Genomic DNA, 16,614 nt, shown 5'->3' with positions numbered 1-16,614 from the left:
ATGATGATATGATGATATGATGATGATGATATGATGATGATATGATGATGATATGATGATGATATGATGATATGATGATGATATGATGATGATATGATGATGATATGATGATGATGATGATGATATGATGATGATATGATGATGATGATGATGATATGATGATGATATGATGATGATGATGATATGATGATGATGATGATGATGATATGATGATGATGATGATGATGATATGATGATGATGATGATGATATGATGATGATATGATGATGATATGATGATGATGATGATGATGATATGATATGATATGATATGATATGATATATTACTTTATTGTCAGTTCACACTGAAATTTGTCTTGCGACACAGGCAGCCAGGTATGCAGAACATATACAAAACACAGAGAACAAGACAATTTACATACATAAAGACATGAGCAATATCCACCGCTTAGATTTCCTGTGGCTACTACATCTCCTGATTGAGCCTCAAGGTCGACTGGTAGACAAAGGACCTCTTTAGTCTGACCTTGTTGTATGCTGGTACACCATATCTCCTTCCTGAAGGTAGCAACCTATATTCTCTATACAACACATGCTTAGTATTAGAGGTGATATTCCTTGCTAACCTTAGGATGCTGTTATCATATGTGGATGTATACAGTTTCTGAAGTTGTTGTCCAACAATCTTTGAACAAATGTTCAGTTGTTGCAGCAGTTGTGACTTTAGGGCTGCAGACAAACATCCATACCAGGTGGTACTACAGTACTGAAGAACACTCATAATAACAGAAGTGAAAAACAAAAGAAGAATCCGTCTACTAGCACCGAAGGATCTTAGACGGCGAAGGAAGTAGATTCTTTGCTTTGTTTTCTTACACACTGAATCAATCTGATCTTTCCATGACAAAAGATGGTCTATTACTACTCCTAGGTATTTGTACGAACATACCTGGTTGATCGGTTCCCCATGAATAGTAATGGGGGATCTGTGTATCTCTGGTGGTGTACCAAAAACAATCTCTTCTGTCTTTTTTGTGTTAATGATGAGAGCGTTGTTATCACTCCATTCAACCACCTTATTTACTCTGTGTTGGTGCAGTCCAGGATCACTGGAACTATCTAGGAGAGAGATCAAAACTGTATCATCTGAGTATTTTAGAATGTATTGGTCTGGTGTGTCAGTGCGACATTCAGACAGGCATTCCTCAATACGACAGCTGTCAGTATAGAGGGTGAAAAGTACAGCTGAGCTCACACAACCCTGGGGAGCACCAACATTAGTAGTTAATGCTGATGAGAGGGTTGTGTTCACTTTCACCCTCTGTACTCTGTTAGTAAGAAAAGAAGCATACCAGTGAATTAAGTATGGATTCAGTTCCAACTGTACCATTTTTGACACTAGTATATCAGACTGTATTGTGTTGAAAGCTGAAGAAAAGTCTAAGAATAGCACTCTCGCATGATTCTTATTTGACTTATCTAGGTGTTTTGTAATTAAGTGGACCAGTGTGACAACCGCATCCTCTGTACCACAACCCTTTTTGTAGGCAAACTGACTGGGGTCGAATTTGTCTTTGGTTATACTGACAAGATGTTGTAACAGTATTCTTTCAAGTGATTTCATAATCACTGAAGTGAGAGCTATGGGTCTATAATCCTTATGTTCTTTTGGACATTGGATTTTGGGTAGTGGTTTAATGTGTGAGGTTTTCCAAGACAGGGGAATTGTGTGTGTGTCTACAGAGGTTTGGAATATTGGTTGCCACACTGGAGCCAGCTCAGATGCAAAGTGTTTGAGGAGAAAAGCACTGCATTCATCTGGCCCATTAGCTTTCCTTGTGTTAGTACACTGAAACACTTTTCTCACATCCTCTTCAGTGATGGTAATTCTGTCTGAGGGGGCAGGTGTTACAGCCTTCAGTATTTCAGTACACTTTGCGGAATTGTCCAATGATTCAAATCTGGCGAAAAAGGTGTTTAGGTCATTGGAAAAGACAAGTTCATTTTCGGTCACAATAGGTTTTGTTGGGGTTGACATTCCTGTCATAGATTTCATTGTATCCCATGCCTTTTTGTGATCGTTGGCATTAAACGCGTCCTCCAGACGCTGTCTATGTGCCAATTTTGCCTGCCTCATTTTCGTTTTTAACTTTTTATCTGCCAATTTAAGTGCACCAAAATCTTTGTTTATGAAAGCTGTTTTCCTTTCATTTATTACACTTTTTATATCTTTTGTCACATATGATTTGTTGTTTGGATAGATTTTTATCTCCTTTGTAGGAACAACCAGCTGTACACAAAAATTTATATAATCATTTGTGACTGTGGTCATTTCATCTAATGAACCCTCTCTGAACGTGATATGATGATGATATGATGATGATGATGATGATGATGATGATGATGATGATGATGATATGATGATGATATGATGATGATGATGATGATGATGATATGATGATGATGATATGATGATGATATGATGATGATGATATGATGATGATATGATGATGATGATGATGATGATATGATGATGATGATGATGATGATGATGATGATATGATGATGATGATGATATGATGATGATATGATGATGATGATATGATGATGATGATGATGATGATGATGATATGATGATGATATGATGATATGATGATGATGATGATATGATGATGATGATATGATGATATGATGATGATATGATGATGATATGATGATGATGATATGATGATATGATGATGATATGATGATGATGATGATGATGATGATATGATGATGATGATGATGATATGATGATGATGATGATATGATGATGATGATGATGATGATGATATGATGATCTGGCTGCAAACCAATTTCCCGCAAAGGGACAATAAAGCTAACCTTGAACCTTGATGGTGGCACTGTGCTATAACAGTCCACTGTGCTTTAAAATACACGATTTGTATTTCCATATTATGTATCTTTTCATTTCAACATTTCATCTTTTTGGTTCATAATACATTATGTCTTGGACTGTAATTGTAGCTCTCAGTCTTTTCTCTTTTGCCAGTGTGGACTTTTCCTCTTTGGTCTATCCAAGCTTCTACTGTCTTAAATGTCCTGCAAGTGACATCCAGTTCGTTGTTCTAATTCCGTCCTTTTACTTTTAAAGCCATATCTGTCATTTCAAACATGCATCTTGATTTGTGGATACTTTCATACCTTATTATCACGTGACGTGTTAATGTCATTTAAAGCTTCTGAAAACATCCATACAGAGATTCCACTGTGTGTGTGTTTCATACAACATCCTGGTTCTGAGCAGCCAATCAAATGAAGTGCAGGATGAAGCTGCTGAGCCAATCAGACGAGCTGACAGGAACTCACACAATTAAAAGAGAGTCACCAGCAGCCAGTCACAGTGAAGCACACAGCAGTGACAGCAGTGAACCAAAGAAGGACAAGGATGAAATACTTTGTAGCGTTTCTTCTAATCTGCTCCTGTAAGTATTCACAGCAATAGAGTTGCATCTGTATGATTCCATATACACTACATGTATTAAAATGTAAGAGGATAGTTTTTAATGTATACTGAATATTTATGAGAGTTATAACTCACTTGTCTCGTACACATTTGTTATATGAAACTCGAGTTTGCAGAACAATACATTGTCCAAAATAACATTATCTCAAACCCCATACTGTAAATGTTTTTAACGTATGTCTTTGCATTGATGCTTGTGTTTCAGGTGTGGCTCAACAAGCGAATATCTCTCAGCCACTTCCACGTCAAGCAGCGCAGCTGGGCCAGGAAGTTACTCTTCAATGTCACATTGACGTACATAGTACACATTATGTATGGTACAAATTGACAGCAGCGAATACTTTAACTATACAATGTGTAATATTCAAATACGCCGAAGGCCTACGTCATTCTTGTGACGAAGAGGGTCGTGTTGTTGTAGAGAGAGACGACAAAGATAAACCAGCTCATCTTAAAATAAAGAATACGAAAGCAGAGGACACTGGAACGTACTACTGTGGAGTAATGGACACAGGTTCCCTTCAGATTGGACCAGGAACCTTCCTAGAGATAAAAGGCATGTTTTTTCTCTGTAGTGTAATTTAGGTTATTAATGTAATTCTATCAGAATAGAACAGTTAGTAATGATGATTACACCTTTCAAAGGAGAGGAGCTGCTGGGAGAGACCTCTGTGGGAGATACCTCTGGAATTGGATCAACACTGAATGGCCAAGGTAAATAAATGTACATACTTTACGGTGAATTATGTTTAGGTAATAGTTTCTATAGGTTGTTTACAGAAGTATGATGTGTAATGTGTGCAGCTGGAGTGTCAGTGGAAATGACGGTTGTTGTTTTTTGTATCTGAACTGGTGAACGTGCACCAATGATGACTCATTTCAGAACGTGAACGTCCACATCTCTTCAATCCAACTACCGTCATTGTGTTGGTGGTTTTGATTGTCTCCCTGGGGATGTCCACTCTGCTGAGTCTGCTCCTTGGATGGATGCTCTACTGGTCATGGAGAAAAGATCACAGAGGTATGGATACACATGGTCATAAAGATCACAGAGGTATGGATACACATGGTCATAAAGATCACAGAGGTATGGATACACATGGTCATAAAGATCACAGAGGTATGGATACACATGGTCATAAAGATCACAGAGGTATGGATACACATGGTCATAAAGATCACAGAGGTATGAATACACATGGTCATAAAGATCACAGAGGTATGGTATGGATACACATGGTCATAAAGATCACAGAGGTATGGTATGGATACACATGGTCATAAAGATCACAGAGGTATGAATACACATGGTCATAAAGATCACAGAGGTATGGATACACATGGTCATAAAGATCACAGAGGTATGGATACACATGGTCATAAAGATCACAGAGGTATGGATACACATGGTCATAAAGATCACAGAGGTATGGATACACATGGTCATAAAGATCACAGAGGTATGAATACACATGGTCATAAAGATCACAGAGGTATGGTATGGATACACATGGTCATAAAGATCACAGAGGTATGGTATGGATACACATGGTCATAAAGATCACAGAGGTATGAATACACATGGTCATAAAGATCACAGAGGTATGGATACACATGGTCATAAAGATCACAGAGGTATGGATACACATGGTCATAAAGATCACAGAGGTATGAATACACATGGTCATAAAGATCACAGAGGTATGGATACACATGGTCATAAAGATCACAGAGGTATGGATACACATGGTCATAAGATCACAGAGGTATGGATACACATGGTCATAAAGATCACAGAGGTATGGATACACATGGTCATAAAGATCACAGAGGTATGGATACACATGGTCATAAAGATCACAGAGGTATGGATACACATGGTCATAAGATCACAGAGGTATGAATACACATGGTCATAAAGATCACAGAGGTATGGATACACATGGTCATAAAGATCACAGAGGTATGGTATGGATACACATGGTCATAAAGATCACAGAGGTATGGATACACATGGTCATAAAGATCACAGAGGTATGGATACACATGGTCATAAAGATCACAGAGGTATGGTATGGATACACATGGTCATAAAGATCACAGAGGTATGGTATGGATACACATGGTCATAAAGATCACAGAGGTATGGATACACATGGTCATAAAGATCACAGAGGTATGGATACACATGGTCATAAAGATCACAGAGGTATGGTATGGATACACATGGTCATAAAGATCACAGAGGTATGGATACACATGGTCATAAAGATCACAGAGGTATGAATACACATGGTCATAAAGATCACAGAGGTATGGATACACATGGTCATAAAGATCACAGAGGTATGAATACTCTACTGAATGTGTCCAGCTGGATAAACCTTGATGAATACAGCCTGATAATCTTTATGTGTATTTGGTTTTTATAGGACAATCCCGTGGCTCCCCAGTGTCTCCTACAAACACAGTGGTAAGTTGTATTAATTCTTATCTAGTATTATTTTACCTTAATATCTTCCAAAGTTTTCCCCCCCGGACACAAAGTCCACACTGGGGTGTTGTTGCTCTGATCATGATTATCTTCTTCTTTTGTTTGTTTGTTTGTTTCATTGTTGTTCTGTTTGTTAATCAAAGGGAGGAGGCCATTATGCTGCTGTGAATCGCACCAACATGGCTGTGTACAGTACAGGAGTTAGAGTTAGACAATAACACCACTGCTACTGTATGCAATTTACAATGTAATCATTTATCAGACGCTCTTAAAGGACCACTTCACCACTTTTCAACCTATCTTCATATAATAAGTACTCACTAATAATCATTTTTTTCCTACTCTGTCTGCGTCTCATATGAGGGCTGTGGGCAGTTCAGAAACCGTCCTCCAGTGACATCATCGATGGGGAATACAAGCTAATAGAAACTACAGGCTTTCTAGTTCTGAAAAGTTGCAATGCGAAAATGGAAGCCATCGTTCTCACGATAATGAAAATCAAAAGAAAATGTAAAAAACAAAAATGTTAAAGAAATATCTGCCTAATGATGATTCTAAACTGCCCACAGCCCTCCTATGAGACACAGACTGAGTAGAAAAGAATCGTGCCATTTTATCATGATTATTAGTGCGGACCTATTATATGAAGATAGGTTGAAAAGTGGTGAAGTGGTCCTTTAATCCAGAGCGATTTACAATAAGCAAGAACATAAAAGCATGGCAATACATCACATACAATACATACTGTACATACAATACATCCCATACAATACATACATACAATACATCCCATACAATACATACATACAATACATCACATATACATAAAGAAGTAGTTATCAATGAAACATGCAGAACGTAACAGTGGAATAATGAAACTGTACATGTTTACTTTAAAGTACTATCATGATGTCTACATGAAATGCTAAAAACTAAGTCTGTGTAAAATGCTCTCTAATAAGGGATGCAAGGGTTAATGTGTGAGGTGAGGTGTTTATTTTTTTTCTATAATATATTTTTTATCCCACAATTTTGTAACCCATTTTTCACCCCTGTGCCAATCATCTACTGTGATCCTGGGCTCTACACACCCTCCGCCAACCTAGTCCCCATATATGGGGGACAAGGGGAGACCAACCTAGTCCCCATATATGGGGGACAAGGGGAGACCAACCTAGTCCCCATATATGGGGGACAAGGGGAGAGCAACGGACTTAACTCATGCTCCCTTTATGCCTGAGTGTCCAAGTTGCTCCTTTACACCTGACAGGGGGGAGTTTCCCTGGTTGGACGTAGCGTGTGGAAGGAACACGTTATTCCAACCAGTTCCTTTCCCCTCCATCAGGCGCCCCGGCTGACCAGGGGGAGGCAGTTTAGAGACCAGGATTACTGCATGTTTTTGTGAGGGTACCTACCCTAGGGGACACGGGGAGAACATGCAAACTCCACACAGAAAGGCCCAGGCCCAGGTGTTTATTTCAACCACCACCTCATGCATTATCCCACTAATTACACGGCTACTTAAACAAAACAAAGTATTTCCTTTTGGCAATGAAAGTATTCCATAAGCGTTGCTGATGATGATGATGATGAGACCAAATGCATAAAACAATCTGCTAATTGAATAAAGCCTGTTTGTACTTTGCTTAAAAACCACGTCTCTGCCTTGCTTCTTATCTGTACAACCAACCCCGTGGGCAGTTATCGTTATGATCAGGTGGTTTACTGTACGTTAGTTCACTATATAGCTTTTCCCCCAAAACTATTTCCTAGGGCCTAATCCCTTCAGAGTCATTGTTGGCTATTCTAATTCATACCACCATGCTACACATACAATATATATATATATATATATATTTAATAAATGGCTACAAAAAACTATTGATTTCCAGGTTCTTTTGGTGGCTGGGTATAACGGGTGGGGGGGTGGGGGGCCCTTTATCTGATATCATTGATTTTGAGATCAGATAATCAATTATTGAACTATAGTTAGTGTGGTTGCCCTAAAGGGGCAACCAGACTCTTGTATCTCTAACACTTTATTATTAGTGTGGTTGCCCTAAAGGGGCAACCAGACTCTTGTATCTCTAACACTTTATTCACGGTTATTATTCTCTCCACTACTGGAGTAAGACAAAGTTTGGCGCCCTACAACAACAAGAAGTTTTGACTGTACGCACTTGAGCCAGATGTCAAATTGACCGGAAAAATCGGGAATCGACCGCTTGTACTTTGCTAAGAGAAATGTTGGATATTTTATTTGATATGAATTTATTAGTGATTTAAATTTCCCCATTGACATGAATGGGGAAATGCAAAAAAACACATTCAAGTATTTTTCCCTCTGAGACTGTAAGCACTATAGTTACAAAACTTTCAGGGATATTTCCTAATTATCACTAAAATTAATTAAAAATATTATTTTTTAGGTTGGCCTCATGGTGGCGCTATAACATCCCACTTTACCTTTTGGCTCATAACTCTTGAACCGTAGGTCGTAAAATCAAAATTATTTTTACCCTGGATTCCTTGGGTCATGACGCATCTCCCCATATAGGCCACGCCCTTTTCCGCCATGATGGATTTTCCGCCATTTTGAATTTTGTCCAAAACACACTTTTCGCTTTTCCCACTACAGATTTTGTCCAAATGTCACAGAAATCGGCACACGTGATCTCTGGACCCACCCGATTACAAAACCGACTTCGGAATTTCGGTAGTGCGTGTCGTTCGGCCGTAACCGTCGACCGAAGTCAGTAGGAGGGGCCTATATCACGAAAAACGCCATAAATCACGCACGGCATGTCCAATCCATCCGAAATTTGAATCGCATGTCCGGGGTGGTTCGTTCGACCGAGTTCCGAAAGCAATTCCATTTTCGTCCACAGGGGGCGCCGCAAACGCCATAAATGTAACCGTCTGTCGCGAAAACATGAATTTCGGGGGTCAAATCCCCTCCCAATTACTTACACGCGACCTGAGGCGTGACTCGAAACCGTAGCAGGCCGGCGAGATCAGCGGGAGGGGTATACATGTAAGCCGCCGCGGCAACCACACTCTGCAATTTTTCAAAATTGCGACCTTTCTAGTTAGTGTGGTTGCCTCTGGAGGCAACCAGACTCTTGTAATTGTAACACTTTATTATTATTATTCCACACCTGGAGTAAGACAAAGTTTGCCGCCCTACAACAACAAGAAGTTTTGACTGTACGCACTTGAGCCATATGTCAAATTGCCCGGAAAAATCGGGAATCGTGTGCTTGTACTTTGCTAAGAGAAATGTTGTATATTTTATTTGATATGAATTTATTAGTGAATTAAATTTCCCCATTGACATGAATGGGGAAATGCAAAAAAACACATTCAAGTATTTTTCCCTCTGAGACTGTAAGCACTATAGTTACAAAACTTTCAGGGATATTTCCTAATTATCACTAAAATTAATTAAAAATATAATTTTTTAGGTCGGCCTCATGGTGGCGCTATAACATCCCACTTTACCTTTTGGCTCATAACTCTTGAACCGTAGGTCGTAACATCAAAATTATTTTCCCCCTGGATTCCTTGGGTCATGACGCGTCTCCCCATATAGGCCACGCCCTTTTCCGCCATGATGGATTTTCCGCCATTTTGAATTTTGTCCAAAACACACTTTTTGCTTTTCCCCCTACAGATTTTGTACAAATGTCACAGAAATCGGCACACGTGACCTCTGGACCCATCCGATTAAAAAACCGACTTCAGAATTTCGATAGTGCGTGTCGTTCGGCCGTAACCGTCGTCCGAAGTCAGTAGGAGGGGCCTATATCACGAAAAACGCCATAAATCACGAACGGAATGTCCAATCCATCCGAAATTCGAATCGCACGTCCGGGGTGGTTCGTTCGACCGAGTTCCGAAAGCAATTCCATTTTCATCCACAGGGGGCGCCGCAAACGCAATAAATGTAACCGTCTGTCGGGAAAACATGAATTTCGGGGGTCGAATCCCCTCCGAATGACTTACACGCGACCTGAGACGTGACTCGAAACCGTAGCAGGCCGGCAATATCAGCGGGAGGGGTATCTTTGCTAAGAGAAATGTTGTATATTTTATTTGATATGAATTTATTAGTGAATTAAATTTCCCCATTGACATGAATGGGGAAATGCAAAAAAACACATTCAAGTATTTTTCCCTCTGAGACTGTAAGCACTATAGTTACAAAACTTTCAGGGATATTTCCTAATTATCACTAAAATTAATTAAAAATATAATTTTTTAGGTCGGCCTCATGGTGGCGCTATAACATCCCACTTTACCTTTTGGCTCATAACTCTTGAACCGTAGGTCGTAACATCAAAATTATTTTCCCCCTGGATTCCTTGGGTCATGACGCGTCTCCCCATATAGGCCACGCCCTTTTCCGCCATGATGGATTTTCCGCCATTTTGAATTTTGTCCAAAACACACTTTTTGCTTTTCCCCCTACAGATTTTGTACAAATGTCACAGAAATCGGCACACGTGACCTCTGGACCCATCCGATTAAAAAACCGACTTCAGAATTTCGATAGTGCGTGTCGTTCGGCCGTAACCGTCGTCCGAAGTCAGTAGGAGGGGCCTATATCACGAAAAACGCCATAAATCACGAACGGAATGTCCAATCCATCCGAAATTCGAATCGCACGTCCGGGGTGGTTCGTTCGACCGAGTTCCGAAAGCAATTCCATTTTCATCCACAGGGGGCGCCGCAAACGCAATAAATGTAACCGTCTGTCGGGAAAACATGAATTTCGGGGGTCGAATCCCCTCCGAATGACTTACACGCGACCTGAGACGTGACTCGAAACCGTAGCAGGCCGGCAATATCAGCGGGAGGGGTATCTTTGCTAAGAGAAATGTTGTATATTTTATTTGATATGAATTTATTAGTGAATTAAATTTCCCCATTGACATGAATGGGGAAATGCAAAAAAACACATTCAAGTATTTTTCCCTCTGAGACTGTAAGCACTATAGTTACAAAACTTTCAGGGATATTTCCTAATTAACACTAAAATTAATTAAAAATATATTTTTTTAGGTCGGCCTCATGGTGGCGCTATAACAGCCCACTTTACCTTTTGGCTCATAACTCTTGAACCGTAGGTCGTAAAATCAAAATTATTTTTACCCTGGATTCCTTGGGTCATGACGCATCTCCCAGTATAGGCCACGCCCTTTTCCGCCATGATGGATTTTCCGCCATTTTGAATTTTGTCCAAAACACACTTTTTGCTTTCCCCACTACAGATTTTGTCCAAATCTCACAGAAATCGGCACACGTGACCTCTGGACCCATCCGATAAAAAAACCGACTTCAGAATTTCGATAGTGCGTGTCGTTCGGCCGTAACCGTCGTCCGAAGTCAGTAGGAGGGGCATATATCACGAAAAACGCCATAAATCACGAACGGAATGTCCAATCCCTCCAACATTCGAATCGCACGTCCGGGGTGGTTCGTTCGACCGAGTTCCGAAAGAAATTCCATTTTCATCCACAGGGGGCGCCGCAAACGCGAAAAATGTAACCGTCTGTCGGGATTTCGGCGATTTGGGGGTTTAAATCTCCACCAAATCACTTGCATTTTGGGGGTTAAATCTCCATCCAAATTACTTACACATGCAAACTTCAATTGAAATAAAATAAATGGTTTTTCATTTTCAGGGCAATAAGGCTTTTCATGAGACAACAAAAAAACTAAAATGCAATAGCCTATTATAAAATCCCAGGTTGATATAATACACACAATGTATAGCCTATTATAAAATCCCAGGTTGATATAATACACACACACACACACACACACACACACACACACACACATGCGCACACGCACGTCTGTAAGCCGCCACCCCCCCCCCCCCCCCCCCCCCACACACACACCAATGGGAACTGCGCAAGGAGGCCTGGACCCACGCCCACTCCACACGCAACCCTTTCGCTCCTCCCCCACACACACACACAACAATGGGAGCTGCGCAAGGACAGTAGGACGACAGTACGACACAACTCACTTAACCACACACACACACACAGTGGATTTACCACTCTTTCCACCACACGGATTTAACTGCGCGAGGACACGACGCGCCCAGGAACAACCGAACAACTCACTTACTTGGACAAGACATTACACCACGGCTGTTTGCAGCATTACAGGTAACTAATGTTGATGTAATAAGGGATTAGTTGAGTCATTGATATTATGTCAGTTTACTCACAGCACAGCACTGTTGCTCCTGTCAGCTAGGGTTGACGACAAATATGTGCATGAAATGGATATTCTAGCCGCTGCCTATTATGTATCGGCTCTGGATTGCATGTTGAAAATTAAGTGTGTGTGTGTGTGTGTGTGTGTGTGGGGGGGTTGGCTTACAGACGTGCGTGTGTGTGTGTGAAATCCAAATAATTTGGAAGCACTGTCTCTCAGGCAGCTAGGGTTGAGCTGCAGGGTTGAGCAGAAGCTGCTTAACGACGACACTGTCTGTCAGGCGTACTGTATTAAATATAGGACTAATATGTGCATGAAATGGATATTCTAGCTGCTGCCTATTATGTATCGGCTCTGGATCGCATGTTGAAAATTAGTGTGTGTGTGTGGGGGGGGGGGGGTTGGCTTACAGACACGCGTGTGTGTGTGTGTGTGTGAAATCCAAAGAATGTGGAAGCACTGTCTCTCAGGCATAGCTTCCTGCCTGTGGTACAATTGATATGCAAATACACTTCAGTGTGTGTGTGTGGGGGGGGGGGGTTGTTTTTTGTGTTGCTTTAGCATCTTTAGCACAGAAGCTATCAGAAAACGCAAGTTTCTGTCCCAGAAGCTCACGTTAGGTCTGCGCACACTGTACGTTGCCATGGCAACCTGTCATCAAATGCTGCTAACGTTGTGGTCAGCACTGTTAGCATGTGTGCTATCAGGCAAAAGCTGAGATAGATATAAAACTACTGGCCAAAATGTCATACAAAGCACAACACCTAAAATCGGAATGTTATTGTGACCTACAGACCATCATGATTTGCTTGCTGGACCTATAATTAATTTTTTTGCATTAAATTGCCACTCGCCCATATAAATAAAAAGCAAGGTGGCTGCCGATTGCGAGCGGAGAGACGGAGAGAGTAGTGGGGCCTCTGACAACAGCATGAACACAGGGCAGTGTTGCCAGGTTTGCGAATTGTAAGCGAGTTGTTTGTTGTTCCCACATGTAGTACATGCTTCCAAAGTTCACTGATTTAGACCCAGTTAATTTAACATTTAAGTGACTTACAGTTTTTTGATTTTTTTAGTGACGTGACAGAGTTAAGAGATAAGACTGTTTGGGTTCAAGCAGCAATATGGTTAGAGTCCATATATAAGCCTAATGAGGTTCATTAGCAAAAGACTGCGTAGTTAGATACGCGCAGCAATATGGTTAGAGTCCATATTTAGCCTGACGTTTGGTACGCCAGCAGAGATTATTACACTTTCCTTGTAGAGGTCAGTGGCCTCAGTGATGCATCGCAGCTGAGGTTATAAGCCGGATGAATAGCCTACTTTGTCCGCACAACAGCTGTGAGTATACGCTGCAGTCTGTTGTTGTTATAAATCTGTTAGATGTTGTCTAACAGGGTACGTCTGTGAGATAAGCGTACTAAGCCTGTGGTGTGTTTCCCACAGCAAACTTTAGTTACACTCTGGTCATAGTCAAAAGTCACTGCTAGATTTAGCTACCAATTTCAAGGTAGCAGAGATAAGGGCTGGTGTGTGAACACACATCTTTTGAGCATTCCATGTGGTTGTTCATTCTTTTGTGTTGTGTGTTATTTGTCTTGTCGCAAATGGAAAGTCAAAGTTTTTGCCTACCCCCAGAAAGAGGGGTGGACATGTGCAAGTAACGTGACGTTGTGTTTCCCTATCACGCTTTAAGAATACACAGTAGTTGCCACATTCATCCAAGGATGCCAGCATGATAAGGAACTGGGCATATAAGAGTGGTTTAAGTGTTATCCCTGGGGTTTTCATATAACACTGGCATGCTGCTGAGCTACACTCTGTGTATTAAGTGTGAATGGTAAGCGATTACAAAGTTAAAACAACCCCTAACCTAAGGGGGCTGATGGATTGAATAAGTGAAATATTAATCAGTATTCAGTGAGACATGGAGAGTTTCTGTTTCATTTCACCAAATGAGGGTGCAAAATAGCCGGTCTACCAGTGCTATAAATAGCCAAAAAACTGAGTGTTAAGAAAGGTCTCCAGCCTATTAGTTAGAAGGCAGCAGAAGCTGCTATATATACGTAGTGGTTTATATAAGTCAACTACAAATGGATCTGGAGAATTAAGTGGCTAAATGTACCGTGTAAAGTGAATATAGTAATCTAATGTTTTATTAGAACAAATAGATCTATTTAGTCTGCCATGTGAGCTGGAAGAGTGATTACACCAAAACGTACTCCAAAGAAAAGGAAGGCCTTAAAGTAAGGACCAGAAGCGCATATAAAGTTCTGAGAAAGCTGTAAGCGTTTTTGGTTGGTAGAGCCCGTTAGAGACAGGGGTCATCTTTCTGTTCAACATCGTGCCATGGACGGGAGAGCGCTGAGGCGTATCCATGGTAGCCTGTTGATACTTTTCGCCAGCACACTCAGGCCTTATCAGAAGAAGAGGCAATAGCCTATTATAAAATCCCAGGTTGATATAATACACACAATGTATAGCCTATTATAAAATCCCAGGTTGATATAATACACACACACACACACACACACACACACACACACACACACATGCGCACACGCACGTCTGTAAGCCGCCACCCCCCCCCCCCCCCCCCCACACACACACCAATGGGAACTGCGCAAGGAGGCCTGGACCCACGCCCACTCCACACGCAACCCTTTCGCTCCTCCCCCACACACACACACAACAATGGGAGCTGCGCAAGGACAGTAGGACGACAGTACGACACAACTCACTTAACCACACACACACACACAGTGGATTTACCACTCTTTCCACCACACGGATTTAACTGCGCGAGGACACGACGCGCCCAGGAACAACCGAACAACTCACTTACTTGGACAAGACATTACACCACGGCTGTTTGCAGCATTACAGGTAACTAATGTTGATGTAATAAGGGATTAGTTGAGTCATTGATATTATGTCAGTTTACTCACAGCACAGCACTGTTGCTCCTGTCAGCTAGGGTTGACGAGAAATATGTGCATGAAATGGATATTCTAGCCGCTGCCTATTATGTATCGGCTCTGGATTGCATGTTGAAAATTAAGTGTGTGTGTGTGTGTGTGTGTGGGGGGGGGGGTTGGCTTACAGACGTGCGTGTGTGTGTGTGAAATCCAAATAATTTGGAAGCACTGTCTCTCAGGCAGCTAGGGTTGAGCTGCAGGGTTGAGCAGAAGCTGCTTAACGACGACACTGTCTGTCAGGCGTACTGTATTAAATATAGGACTAATATGTGCATGAAATGGATATTCTAGCTGCTGCCTATTATGTATCGGCTCTGGATCGCATGTTGAAAATTAGTGTGTGTGTGGGGGGGGGGGGGTTGGCTTACAGACGCGCGTGTGTGTGTGTGTGTGTGTGAAATCCAAAGAATGTGGAAGCACTGTCTCTCAGGCATAGCTTCCTGCCTGTGGTACAATTGATATGCAAATACACTTCAGTGTGTGTGTGTGGGGGGGGGGGGGTTGGCGTTAAGTTCAGACCTCAGTCACCACAATGGTTTGCAACATAGCTCTTCCTGACCAATTTGTTTCTAAAAACATCTCTCACCATCATCACCTAAATTCACCTTAGTCATTATGTTATACAGGCTACTTAGAAATTGTACATAACTAGAATCCTAGTTACATTGCAGCGCAATATGGGAAGAAGGAAATTGCGGGAGTTGACAGACTCCACTTCATGTTTCAGCTGTGTTTTTAAACTCAGTAGTGTGCCCTGCACATGTAGTAACGGATGGGTTATAAATTATTATAATAACAGAAAGTGTTTTTTATTTCTCATAAATACGCAAACATGGTGAAACAACTACAGTCACAGAGAGCAGTGCCAAGGTAGCTGCTGCCTGCTAACGATGCAAACAACAGCCTTGCCTGTCGTGTGTGTGTGTTGGGGGGGGGAATAGCACTTATCGGCTGTGGATCGCATGTTGAAAATTAGTGTGTGTGTGTGTGGGGGGGGGGGGGTTGGCTTACAGACGCGCGCGTGTGTGTGTGTGTGTGTGTGTGTGTGTGAAATCCAAAGAATGTGGAAGCACTGTCTCTCAGACATAGCTTCCTGCCTGTGGAACAATTGATATGCAAATACACTTCAGTGTGTGTGTGGGGGGGGGGGGGGGGTTGGCGTTAAGTTCAGACCTCAGTCACCACAATGGTTTGCAACATAGCTCTTCCTGACCAATTTGTTTCTAAAAACATCTCTCACCATCATCACCTAAATTCACCTTAGTCATTATGTTATACAGGCTACTTAGACATTGTAAATAACTAGAATCCTAGTTACATTGCAGCGCAATATGGGAAGAAGGAAATTGCGGGAGTTGACAGACTCCACTTCATGTTTCAGCT

This window comes from Protomyctophum bolini (assembly GCF_963924005.1).
Source record: "Protomyctophum bolini genome assembly, chromosome: 18".
Lineage (NCBI taxonomy): Eukaryota > Metazoa > Chordata > Actinopteri > Myctophiformes > Myctophidae > Protomyctophum > Protomyctophum bolini.
This window is presented reverse-complemented; position numbering follows the sequence as displayed.